Here is a 14,142-nt window from a genome sequence, read left to right on the forward strand (position 1 = left end):
TGGTCTCTGGTATAGTACCGGAAGATTGGAGGACAGCGAATGTTGTCCCATTGTTTAAGAAGGGGAACAGAGACTTCCCTGGGAATTATAGACCAGTGAGTCTTACTTCTGTAGTGGGCAAGGTTTTAGAAAGAATTATTAGGGATAGGATTTATAGTTATTTGGAGAGTAATGAATTGATTAGAGATAGTCAGCATGGTTTTGTAGCGGGAAGGTCGTGCCTTACTAACCTTATTGAGTTCTTTGAGAAGGTGACCAAAGAGGTGGATAGGGGTAAGGCAGTAGACGTGGTATATATGGATTTTAGTAAGGCGTTTGATAAGGTTCACCATGGTATGCTTCTGCAGAAAATGCAGATGTATGGGATTGGTGGTAATTTAGGTACTTGGATCAGGAATTGGTTAGCAGATAGGAGACAGAGGGTGGTGGTTGATGGTAATTATTCATCATGGAGTTCGGTTACGAGTGGTGTGCCTCAGGGATCTGTTTTGGGGCCACTGCTGTTTGTAATCTTTATTAATGATCTGGATGAGGGTATAGTTGGGTGGATTAGTAAGTTTGCTGATGACACCAAAGTTGGAGGTGTGGTAGATTGTGAGGAAGGGTGTCGAAGTTTGCAGGGTGACTTGGACAGGTTGCAGAGCTGGGCCGCGAGGTGGCGGATGGAGTTTAATGCGGAGAAGTGTGAGGTAATCCATTTCGGTAGGAATAACAGATGTGTTGAGTATAGGGCTAACGGGAGGACTTTGAATAGAGTGGAGGAGCAGAGCGATCTAGGTGTATGTGTACATAGATCCCTGAAAGTTGGGAGTCAAGTAGATAAGGTTGTTAAGAAGGCGTACGGTGTCTTGGCGTTTATTGGTAGGGGGATTGAATTTAGGAGTCGCAGCGTCATGTTGCAACTGTACACAACTCTGGTGCGGCCGCACTTGGAGTACTGTGTGCAGTTCTGGTCCCCACATTACAGGAAGGATGTGGAGGCTTTGGAGAGGGTGCAGAGGAGGTTTACCAGGATGTTGCCTGGTATGCAGGGGAGGTCCTATGAGGAGAGACTGAGGGATTTGGGGTTGTTTTCACTGGAAAGAAGGCGGCTAAGAGGGGATCTTATAGAAACATATAAGATGATTAGAGGTTTAGATAGGGTGGATGGTGATAGCCTGTTTCCTCGGATGGAGAAAGCTAGCACGAGGGGGCATGGCTTTAAATTAAGGGGGGGTAGTTATAGGACGGATGTCAGGGGCAGGTTCTTTACCCAGAGGGTGGTGAGGGACTGGAATGCCCTGCCTGCTGCAGTTGTAAATGCGCCTAGTTTGGGGGCGTTTAAGAGATTGGTGGATAGGTTTATGGACGAAAAGGGATTGGTTTAGATTAGTGGGTCAATGTTTTTTTTTAAAAATAAGACTGGTCGGCGCAACATTGTGGGCCGAAGGGCCTGTTCCGCGCTGTAATGTTCTATGTTCTATGTTCTTTAAGCACGTCTTAAAAGACAGAATTGTATCCACCTCTACTACTACCTCTGACAGCTTGTTCCAGACACTCAGCATTTTCTGTGTGAAAAAATTGCTCCTCTGGACCCTTTTGTATCTTCTCTAACACATAAAACCTATGCCCTCTAGTTTTAGACTCCCCTACCTTTGGGAAAAGATATTGACTATCCAGCTGATCTATGTGCCTCATTATTTTATGGGCATCTATAAGATCACTCCTAAGTCTCCTACGTCGCAGAGAAAAAAGTCCCAGTCTATCCAACCTCCTGTTATAACTCAAACCATCAAGTCCCGGTAGCATCCTAGTAAATCTTTTTGCACTGTCTTTAGTTTAATAATATCCTTTCTATAACAGGGTGACCAGAACCGTACACAATTTGCTCCATAGGAAAGGGTGGTGCAGTTTTGGTTTCTGCTTTCTGTCTTTCTCAGCTTTCAGGAAGTGATCTCATCCAGCAGCAGGAGAAGAGTCTTGTTATTTTGTGAGTATTTCAGCCTCTGAAAGCCAACAGTGGGAAAAGAAAGCAACCATGACATCACAGGAAACTAGTAATTGATTGGTTCATAGGTGCTCAGTGTAAGGGGTGGTGTGTGAGCATCTGGAATAAGGAAAGTTAACAAGTGTAAACTTAAACCTCTTCCCAGGTACTTATCTTAGTATGACAAACCAAAGGACAGGAGTTAACTCAAATTCACTAACACAAATGTTTCTCTTTAGAATCAGAGAATAGAATATTTGGGGGTGATCTTACCTTCTTGCCCTGCTGGTCGATGGGTGGGGAAAGAAGGTAAGATTGTGAGCGCCTGATTTCTCACCTCTCAGGATCTTATCGGCACCAGAGATCCAGCAAGATCAGCCTAAAAAGGGCGCAAGGCGGATTGTAATATTTAAATTCTATGATAAGTATAGTTATTACAAGAGAGCCGGGGACAGAATTGCCTGGCAAGGATCACGTATGGTTCCCAGTTCAGGTACCAGGTAAATCCCGGATGAATGACAACCCTTGTAATATCCACATCTAACAGAATCACACCAGTTTTTTTGTGTTCATCATTGACCATGGAATATTAAGCAGGGGGATATGAAGCAAGTAAAAAGAAGTTTGGAAGACAGAAAAAATAATAAACAGTTGGAACACATAGCTGGCTATTCAGCATCTGACCTGGTATGGAAACAGGGCGGTCTGTGCAGATGGTTGCAGAGCAGGGCAATTGACTGGCCTTTGCTGGGGGGAGGAGGATTGGCTGTGGAGGTCAGCAGTAGTACAGGGGGAAGGCAGTGATTGTAGTATTGTACAGAACAGAGAGATCTGTGCAGGTGTAATGGTGCTCTGTGCTGTAAGTTGCTTTCAGATGAACATAGGCCCTTCCACATCCCCCTGCTCATGGGAATCATATCTTGCCTCATTTTTTTGCTCAGAGTGTGGTAAGATTGGATTTTTAACTCGCCCAAAAAATCAACACAATTCCATTTTCATGCTCGTTCGGCACTTTGGTAAGATTTCTCACCATATATTCCCTAAATTGCAGAAGGAGACCATTTGGCTTATCGAGTCTGCATCCACGATAATCCCACCTAAGCCCTATCTGTGTAACCTCACGTATTTACCCTCTAGCCTGCCTGACAGGGGCAATTTAGCCTGGCCAATCAACCTAACTTGCACATCTTTGGTCTGTGGGAGGAAACTGGAGCCTCTAAATTTAACTCTAAACTTTTAACTGAAAGCAAATACCATCCGGTTTGAGTGAATTGCCAAGGTGCTTTCCAATGTAGATCTTCTCTCATTTGTCTTCTCTGAAGATGTCCTCCAGAGCATCTGTCTCATCCAGGCCCCATCCGCAGAACCCTACTTACCCTAAAAACCGCCTGACACTAAGGGGCAATTTTGCATAGTAATCAACCTAACCAGCACATCTTTGGACTGTGGGAGGAAACTGGAGCACTTGAAGGAAATCCATGCAGACACAGGGAGAACGTGCAAACTCCACATACACAGTGACCCAAGCTGAAATTGAATCTGGGTCCCTGGCGCTGAGAAGCAGCAGTGCTAATCACTGTGCTGCCGTGCCACCCAGTTTTTATTAATTTGGTTCCTGTGATAACCAATGCATTACAGAGACACGATGATGGCCTCAGGGCAAGCAGATCCAGTTTACTGGAGGAACAACTAGACTGGCTCCAGAAGTCCATCTGTTGCCCACATCAAATGATATTACGTTGTCTCTGCTGGTTCCTCCTTGGGATGAATTTCTCTTGTGCATCCCAAGTAACTCTCAAAAACTCCTCGAATTGTAATACCGTTACATCAGACTCCAGCTGCTCCCTCTCAAAGTGCAGGGTAAATTCTACCATATTGTGGTCACTTCTCCCTAAGGATTCCTTCACCTTAAGTTCCCTAATCAAGTCTGCCTTATTACACGTCACCAAATCCAGAATTGCCTGTTCCGTAGTTGATTCTGTCACAAGCTGCTCCAAAAAACCATCCCTTAGACATTCTACAAATTTCTTTTCTTGGGATCCACTACCTATTTGATTTTCCTAGTCCACCTACATATTGAAGTTCCCCATGATTATTATAATATTGCCTTTTTTATATACCATTTCTATCTCCTGATTGATTTTCTGCCCCACACCCTGACTACTGCTGGGGGCCTGTACATAACTTCCATCAGCATCTTTTTACCTTTGCGATTCCTCAACTCTATCCATAGAGATTCTATGCCTTCTGATCCTATATTACTTCTTGCTATCATTTTAACTTCATTCCTTACTAACAATGCAACCCTGCCCCCTTTGCTCATCTGCCTATCCTTCCGATAATCACATCTCGGATATTTAGATCTCAGCCCCGATCCCCTTCCAACCACGTCTCTGTGATGCTCGCAACATTGTACTGGCCAATTTTTATGTGTGTAACAAGCTCATTTACTTTGTTCCATATACTGCGTGCATTTAGGTACAACACTCTCAGTCCTGCATTGATCACCTCCCTTCTCATACTTGTCACCTTTTTACTCTGCCTGAGGTTAGATTCCTTACACCTTCTATACTTTCTGTTCTATTATGTGGTCTGGAAACTTTGCTAACCTCTCCTGAGCCCTCAGCTCTCTTAACCTGCACTTCTACCCTCTCGTTTAACTTTGATTTTCTAATTCTCCATACACCTGAACACTCCCCCCACCCAACTATATTGTTTAAAGCCCTATCTACAACCCTAGTTATACGATTCGCCAGGACCCTGGTCCCAGCACGATTCAGATAAAAATCGTCCCATCGGAACAGGTCCCCTCTTCCCCAGTACTGGTGCCAATGTCCCATGAATTCAAACAAATTCCTCCCACATCAATCTTTGAGCCATGCATTTACCTCCTTAATCTTATTGACCCTGCACCAATTAGCTCATGACTCAGGTAGTAATTTAGAGATTATTACCTTTTTGGTTCTGCTTTTTAATTTAGCTCCTAGCTTCTCCCTTAGCAGAACCTGTTCTACATATATCATTGGTACTTACGTGGACCATGACAACTGGATCTTTACCCTCTCACTCCAAGTTCCTCTGCAGCCCAAATGAGATGTCCCAAACCCAAGCATTGGACAGGCAACACAATCTTTGGGATTCTTGATCCTGGTCACAGAAAACAATGTCAATGCACCTAACTATACTATCTCCAATTATGACTACATTTCTTTCTTCTCCCCTGACTTCAACAGCTCCCTGGAGCACGGTGCTGTGGTCAATTTGCTCATCCTCCCTACGGTACCCATTCCTGTCCACACAGGGAGCAAGAATCTCGAACCCGTTGGACAAGTTCTGAGACTGAGGCTCCCACGTTGAAGGGTGTGTGGATTCAGGAGTTTTAGCGGGTTGATTATGTGAGATTATGGTTTAAGCTAGCATATAAATAGCCATCCAAATTATTATTCCCCATAGTAGATACAATTCTGTTGACATGTTGCGTTGATATACCAAGGGCTAGAAAAGTTTGACTTCATCAAAATAAATGTAAGCAACAAAAATCCAGGTGTTATGCAAAACAGGCTGTTGAGTAATAAAAAAATTTATTTTGTTACCCGTACAAAGTCTGGGAATTAGATCCATATTTGTCATTGAGAGATTGCTTGAAGAGGGATTTCTACCCCATCATTCATCTACTATCCTGTTTAAAATCTAGCAGAAAATAGTCACACTGTGGGACTAAATTTTTTCTGCAAGTGAGGATCCCCAATCATCCATTGTAACTTTTGTTAAAAGAGAATCATAGTAATGCCAGAGAATTACCATAAAGGACTTTTATCATAAAGTAAAGTTTATTTATTAGTCACAAGTAGTTACATTAACATTGCAATGAAATTACTGTGAAAATTGTCGAGTCACCACATTCCGGCGCCAGTTCAGGTACATTGAGGGAGATTTTGGCATGGCCAATTCACCTAACCTGCACATCTTTGGACAGTGGGAGGAAACCAAAGCACCCGGAGGAAACCCATGCAAACATGGGGAGAATGTGCAAACCCCATACAGACAGTGTCCCAAGCCAGGAATTGAACCCAGTTCCCTGGTGCTGTGAGGTAACAGTGCTATTCACTGTGCCACCATGCCACCCCCTTCTTTTTTAGAGAATCCAAACCCCAAGGATGTTCTGAATGGTGGGAGTGGTCAGGACCAAGAGTCCCAGTCTGAGGATATAGGATAGACTGTTTAGGACAGAGATGAGGAGAAATTTCTTCACCCAGCATGTAAATATGCCCTTTGGCTCAACTCATCCATGCTGATTAGGTTTCTGAAACTGAAATAATTCCATTTGCTTGTGTTTGACCCATATCCCTCGAAACATTTCTTATCCATGTACCTGTTCAAATGTCTTTTAAATGTTGTAATTGTACCTGCCTGTACCACATCCTCTGGCAGCTCATCCCATATATGCACCATCCTCTGTATGAAAAAACTGTTTCTCAGGTCCCTTTTAAATCTTTTCCCTGTGATCTTAAACTTATGCCCTCAAGTTTTGGAATCCCCTACCCTTGGCTATTCACCTTATCTATGCCCCTCATGATTTTATAAACCTCTAAGATCACTCTTCATTGTCTTATGCTGCAGGAAAAAAAAGTCACATCCTATCCAGCCCCTTCTTATAATTCAAATCTTCCAGTCCTGGTAGCATTCCTGTAAATCTTTTTTTCACCCTTTCCATTTAATAACATCCTTCCTCTAGCAGGGTGACCAGAACTGTATGCAGTACTTGAATGCCTTACCAATGCCTTGTACAGTTGTAACATAATATCCCAAGTCCTGTACTCTGTGCTCTGACCGATGAAGGTAAGTGTGCCTTCTTCATTACTCTGTCTAGCTGTGACGTCAATTTCAAGGAACTATGTACCGTCACTCCTAGTCTCTCTTTTCGATAACACTCGCCAGGTCCCTACCATTAACTGTATGAGTCCTGCCGTGGTTTGTCTTACCAAAATACAATATCTCGCATTTATCTGAATTAAACTCCATTTGTCATTCCTCAGCCCACTGGCCCAGTTGATCATGATCCTGTTGTAATCTGAGACAACCTTCTTCACTGTCCACTACAGCACCAATTTTGGTGTTATCTGCACACTTACTAACCATGCTTCTTATATTCTCACCCAAATTGTTTATATAAATGAAAACAACGGTGGACCAACACTGATCCCTGCGGCACACCGCTGGTCATATGGCCTCCTGAATGAAAAACTGTCTTCTATGATCAGTCTCTGTCTCCTCTCTCAAGTCAATTTTGTATCTAGTTGGCTAGTTCTCCCTGGATCCCATGTGATCTAATCTTGTACTAAACATGCGGTACTTTGTCAAAGGCCTTGCTAGTGTTCATGTAGACAATGTCGACTGCACTGCCCTAGTTCTATGAGGATGTGTCTAGGGCGGTGGATAGAGGAGAGCCGGTGGATGTGGTCTTTCTGGATTTTCAGAAGGCGTTTGATAAGGTACCTCACAAGAGGTTACTGCAGAAGGTCAGAGGACATGGAGTTGGGGGTAGGGTGTTAGCGTGGATAGAGGATTGGTTGTCAAATAGGAGGCAGAGAGTGGGGGTCAATGGGTGCTATTCGGATTGGCGGTTGGTGACTAGTGGGGTGCCCCAGGGGTCGGTGCTGGGGCCTCAGCTATTTACCATTTATATAGATGATCTGGAGGAGGGAACTGAGTGTAGGGTGTCGAAATTTGCTGATGACACCAAGATTGGGGGAAAGGCAAATTGTGCGGAGGGTGTGGAGAGTCTGCAGAAGGATCTAGATAGGCTGGGCGAATGGGCCAGGAAATGGCAAATGGAATTTAATGTTGGCAAGTGTGAGGTGGTCCACTTTGGTAGGAAGAATGGTAGGAAGGACTATTACTTACAGGGCGAAAAACTGCAGCAGGCGACGGTGCAGAGGGACCTTGGGGTCCTTGTGCATGAGTCGCAAAAACCCAGCTTGCAGGTGCAGCAGGTGGTCAGGAAGGCGAATGGGATGCTGGCCTTCATAGCGAGGGGGATTGAATATAAAAGTAGGGAGGTCTTGCTGCAGCTGTATAGGGCATTGGTGAGGCCGCAGCTGGAGTACTGTGTGCAGTTTTGGGCGCCGCACCTGCGCAAGGATATTTTGGCCTTGGAGGGAGTGCAGAGCAGGTTTACTAGGCTGATACCGGAGTTGAGGGGATTGAGCTATGAGGAGAGGCTGAATAAACTAGGCTTGTACTCGTTAGAGTTTAGAAGAATGAGGGGAGATCTCATTGAGACGTATAAGATGATGAATGGGATGGATAGGATAGAGGTGGAGAGACTCTTCCCGCTCAAAAAAGACAGTAGGACTAGGGGGCACAGCCTCAAGATAAAGGGGGGGGCGGTTTAGAACGGAGTTGAGGAGGAACTTCTTCACTCAAAGGGTGGTGAATCTCTGGAATTCTCTGCCCGTTGAAGTGGTGGAGGCTGCCTCGCTAAATATTTTTAAGACGCGGGTTGATGGGTTTTTGATAAGAGAGGGGATTAAGGGTTATGGGGAGAGGGCGGGAAAGTGGAACTGAGCCACGACAGATCAGCCATGATCTTATTGAATGGCGGGGCAGGCTCGAAGGGCCAGATGGCCTACTCCTGCTCCTATTTCTTATGTTCTTATGTTCTTATGTTCTTATTTATTTTCTTTGTTGCCCCTTCAAAAAACCCTGTTGAATTTGTAAGATTTGATTTTGCATGCACAAAGCCATGATATCCCTAATCAGCTTTTGCCTTTCCAAAGGCATGTAGACCCCGTCTCTCAGAATCCCTCCAACAACTTGTCCACCACTGATGTTAGACTCACCTCCCTGCAGTTCCCTGACTTTTCCCTGCTGCCTTTCTTAAATTATGGCATAACATTTTCCTCCCCCCAGTCTTCTGGCACCCCTCACCCATTGCTGTTGATAGAACTATATCTCTAGGGGCCCTTGCAATTTCCTCCCTAGCTTCCCACAATGTCCTGAGATATACTTGATCAGGACCCAGGGATTTATCTACCTTAATGCGTTTTAATATCTGCAGCATGTCCTCTTCTGTAATGTGATGCTTTTCAAGCTTCACTATTTACTTTGCTGGGGCGGCACGGTAGCACGGTGGTTAGCATTGCTGCTTCACAGCTCCAGGGACCTGGGTTCGATTCCCAGCTTGGGTCACTGTCTGTGTGGAGTTTGCACATTCTCCTCGTGACTGCTTGGGTTTCCTCCAGGTGCTCAGGTTTCCTCCCTCAGTCCATAGATGTGTGGGTTAGGTTGATTGGCCGTGCTAAAATTGTCTGTTAGTGTCCTGGGATGCATAGGTTAGAAGGGTTAGCGGGTAAAATGTGTAGGGATATGGGGGTAGGGCCTGGGTGGGATTGTGGTCAGTGCAGCCTCGATGGGCCGAAGGGCCTCTTTCTGCACTGTAGGGTTCTGTGATTCTATGATACCATAACTTCCATGTCTTTCTCCACAGCAAGTACTGACAAATATTTGTTGAGGATCTCACCCATCCAGTAATCCAGAGAGCCAGGATAATAACGCTCTGAGAAGCAAACACAGAAAATGCTGGAAAAGCTTAGCAGGTCTGGTAGCATCTGCGGAGAGAGAAAATAGTGTTTAATGTTTTGAGTCCCTGTATACTGACTTAAAATGTTAACTCAATTTCCTACTATTTGAGTGTGGCATCGAGGAGCCTAGGAAAACTAGTGTCAATGGGAAATGGGGATGGGGTGTAACCTCTCTGCAAAGGAAGATGGCTGTGGGCGTTTGGAGATCAGTCATCTCAAAGAACAAAATCAGCCCAGGAAACAGGCCCTTCGGCCCAACGAGCCCGCGCCGCCATCTCAACACCACTAGTCCACCTCTCTACTCATGACCCCTATCTAATGTTTTATGGCCGTCCAGATTGAGGGAAACTGATTTAGGGACAATTTATTCTTGCCAATCAGCCCAACAGCACATCTTTGGGGTGTGGGAGGAAACCGGAGCACCCGGAGAAAACCCACGCAAGCACGGGGAGAATGTGCAAACTCCCACAGACACCGGCCCAAATCCATGTGTCTGCACAACAATCAGCGATAGCCACTTAGCTGTCATCTTGCCCAGTATCTTGCCCAGTTTAGGCACACACTAACGACATGAAGCACTAGGCCAATCTCAAACAACCAAAAGCAGCCCCAGTACGACCCATCGTGTGTATGCCCTTCGTTGGACACAAGGTGGACTGACTTAAAAACCTGTGAATGAAAGAGAAAAAAAAACATTAATATCATACTATACCCATTTACATTACCAGGGACGCCCCAATGCCAGGATATCATTTCATGAGTTCCTCAGTGCAATATCCTCGACTTAACCATCTTCAGTTGCTTCATCAATTTACTTACTTTCCATTATAAAGTCAGAAATGGGGATGTTTCTGATTCCATTGATATTCCATGTCCTATTGCAGCAACAGCTGGACAATATCCATGGTTGGGCTGACAAGTGGCAAGTAATATTTGTGGAATGCAAGTGGCAGGCAATGACCATATCCAACAAGACCTGTACTCCCTTGACATTCAGAGGAATTATCATTACTGAATCCCCCCACTATCAACGTCCTGGGGATCACTATTGACCAGAAATTGGATTGGATGAGCCTTATAAACACAATGGCTACAAGAGCAGGTCAGAAGTTAAGAATCCTGCAAAGATAACTCACCTTCTGACCTCCAAACTTGTCCACAAGGCACAAATCATTGGTATTGGAATTCTTTCTATTGGAATGAATGAGTACAGTTCTGAAACTCAAGAAGCTCAATACCATGCAGGATAAAGCAGCCCACTTAATTAGCAGTCCAGCCACAAACATTCACTCCCTTCATCACCAATGCAGAATGGCAACATCAGATCAGGGATCAGTGCTGGGCCCACTGTTATTTGTCATTTATATTAATGATTTAGCGGTGGCCAGGTCTCTGGAGCTGAGCCAGTGAGCAAAAAAATCAAAAAAGAGAGCAGAAAGGTAGTTTTAATAGGGGACTCCACAGTGAGGGGGGCGGACAGGCGTTTTTGTGGACGTAGACGTGAGTCGCGGATGGAGATTGTCTCCCTGGGGCTGGGATTCGGGATGTCTCTGGGCATGTCCCAGACATCCTGAAAGGGGAGGGTGAGGAACCAGAGGTTGTAGTACATATAGGTACTACTGACGTAGGCAAGAAGAGGGAGGCACTCGTGAAAAGGGACTATAGGGAACTGGGTAGGCAGCTGAGGAAGAGAAAAGCGAAGGTAGTAATCTCAGGATTGCTGCCTGTGCCACGGGAGAATGAGGGAAGAAATGAAATGAGGTGGAGGGTGAATGCGTGGCTGAGGGACTGGTGTAGAGGGCAGGGATTTCGGTTCCTAGATCACTGGGACCTCTTTAGGGGTAGGTGGGACCTGTATTGTAAGGACGGGTGGCACTTAAATACCAGGGGGACTAATATCTTGGCGGGAAGACTGGCTAAGGCTACCGGGGGGACTTTAAACTAGAAAGAATGGGGGGGGGAACTGTGATGGGGAGACTGGGACGGAGGAGGTTCGCTCCCAGGTAGGGGAGGACCGCAGGCAGTATGGGAGGGAGGTTAGACAGGCGGTGGAGATGGGAAATGCCCAGACTGAGGGGCTGAAGTGTATATATTTTAATGCAAGGAGTGTAGTGAATAAGGTAGATGAGCTTAGGGCGTGGATTGATGCTTGGGATTGTGATGTAGTGGCCATTACGGAGACTTGGATGTCTCAGGGACAGGACTGGGTACTTCAGGTGCCAGGCTTCAGGAAGGACAGGGAGGGTGGCAGAAGGGGTGGTGGAGTGGCACTGTTGATCAGGGACAGTGTCATGGCTGCAGAGAAAGAGGATGTTGTGGAGGGACTGTCTACAGAATCTCTGTGGGTGGAAGTTAGGAACAGCAAAGGGTCGAAAACTTTGCTGAGTGTATTCTATAGGCCGCCCAATAGTGACAGGGAGGTTGAAGTGCAAATAGGGAAACAGATTCTGGAGAGATGTTTTAATAACAGAGTTGTCGTGATGGGAGACTTCAATTTCCCAAACATCGACTGGAATATCCCTAGGGTAAGGGGTTTGGATGGGGAGGAGTTTGTTAGGTGTGTTCAGGAAGGTTTCCTGACACAGTATGTGGATAAGCCTACGAGGGGAGAGGCTGTGCTTGACCTGGTACTGGCGAATGAACCAGGGCAGGTGATGAATCTTTCGGTAGGAGAGCATCTTGGAAATGGTGACCATAATTCTATCTCCTTCGCAATTGCATTGGAACGAGATAGGATCAGGCAGGCTAGGAAGGTGTTTGTCTGGGGTAAGGGGAGATACGAAGAAGTCAGGAAGATACTTGGACAAATAAACTGGAAGGAGGCGTTCTTAGGGAAAAGTACCGAAGGAAGGTGGCAGATATTCAAGGAATGTGTGTCTGGAGCTCTGAATGACAACGTTCCGATGAGACAAGGGGGTTTTGGTAGGTCGCGGGAACCGTGGTGCACCTAGTCAGGAGGAAAGGGAAGGTGTATAAGAGGTTCAGGGAATTAGGAGAGGTTAAAGATCTTGAGGAGTATAAGGACTGTAGGAAGGAACTTAAAAGGGAAATTAGGAGAGCCAGAAGGGGTCATGAGAAGACCTTGGCGGGTAAGATTAAGGAGAATCCCAAGGCCTTCTGTAAATATGTGAAAGGTAAAAGGATAAGAAGAGAAGGGATAGGACCTATAAAAGGTGAGGGGGGAAAGGTTTGTGTGGAACCAGAAGAAATGGCAGAAATGCTTAACGAGTACTTCGCCTCAGTATTCACAGTGGAAGCTGATCTGGGAGATTTTGTTATGGATTTGCAGCAGATGGAAAAGATTGAGTACGTGAATATTAAGGAGGAGGATGTGTTGGAACTTTTGAATTCTATCAAGGTAGATAAATCGCCTGGACCGGATGGGATGTACCCCAAGATACTGTGGGCGGCGAGGGAAGAGATTGCAGAGCCCCTGGCGATGATCTTTGCGTCGTCAATGGAGACGGGAGAGGTTCCGGAGGATTGGAGGATTGCGAATGTAGTTCCTATTTTCAAGAAAGGGAACAGAGATAGCCCGGGAAATTACCGACCGGTGAGTCTGACCTCAGTAGTTGGTAAGCTGATGGAGAGGCTTCTGAGGGACAAGATTTACGAACATTTGGAGAGGTTTGACATGATCAGGAATAGTCAGCATGGATTTGTCAAGGGCAGGTTGTGCCTTACAAGCCTAGTTGAGTTCTTCGATAATGTGACTGAACACGTTGACGAAGGAAGTGCCGTGGACGTAGTGTACATGGACTTCAGCAAGGCGTTTGATAAGTTCCCCATGCAAGACTTCTTGAGAAGGTGAGAGGGCATGGGATCCAAGGGCCTTTGGCCTTGTGGATCCAGAATTGGCTTGCCTGCAGAAGGCAGAGAGTGGTTGTGGATGGGGCTTTTTCTGAATGGAGGTCAGTCACCAGCGGAGTGCCTCAAGGATCTGTTCTGGGACCCTTGTTGTTTGTCATTTTCATAAATGACCTGGATGAGGAAGTGGAGGGATGGGTAAGTAAGTTCGCTGATGACACTAAGGTCGGTGGTGTTGTGGATGGTCTGGAAGGATGGCAAAAGTTGCAGCAGGACGTAGATAGGATGCAGGACTGGGCGGAGATGTGGCAGATGGACTTCAACGCGGATAAATGTGTAGTCGTCCATTTTGGCAGAACCAACGGGATAAACGAGTACACTATCAAGGGCAGAAGTCTGAGTAGTGTTGAAGAGCATAAGGATCTTGGGGTCCGGGTCCACAGGACTCTTAAATCGGCCTCGCAGGTGGAGGAGGTGGTCAAGAAGGCGTATGGTGTACTGGCCTTCATTAATCGAGGGATTGAGTTTAGGAGTCGGGAGGTAATGCTGCAACTTTATAAGACCCTTGTCAGGCCTCATTTAGAGTATTGTGCGCAGTTCTGGTCACCTCACTATAGGAAAGATGTAGAAGCTATTGAGAGGGTACAGAGGAGATTTACAAGGATGTTGCCTGGACTGGGAGGCATGCCTTATGAAGTTAGGTTGAGGGAGCTGGGACTCTTTTCCCTGGAGAGACGAAGGTTGAGAGGCGACCTGATAGAAGTTTACAAAATGTTGAGAGGAATA

At 45.8% G+C, this 14,142-nt stretch overlaps 1 protein-coding gene across 1 annotated transcript in view; it reads left to right on the plus strand.

Annotated features, from left to right (window-relative positions):
- Positions 1–14,142, plus strand: part of LOC145346455 (uncharacterized) — a 176,480-nt gene that overhangs the window by 59,317 nt on the left and 103,021 nt on the right. The window lies entirely within an intron of this gene.

This window comes from Carcharhinus amblyrhynchos, chromosome 8 (assembly GCF_965287045.1).
Source record: "Carcharhinus amblyrhynchos chromosome 8, sCarAmb.v2.hapA, whole genome shotgun sequence".
Taxonomy (NCBI): domain Eukaryota; kingdom Metazoa; phylum Chordata; class Chondrichthyes; order Carcharhiniformes; family Carcharhinidae; genus Carcharhinus; species Carcharhinus amblyrhynchos.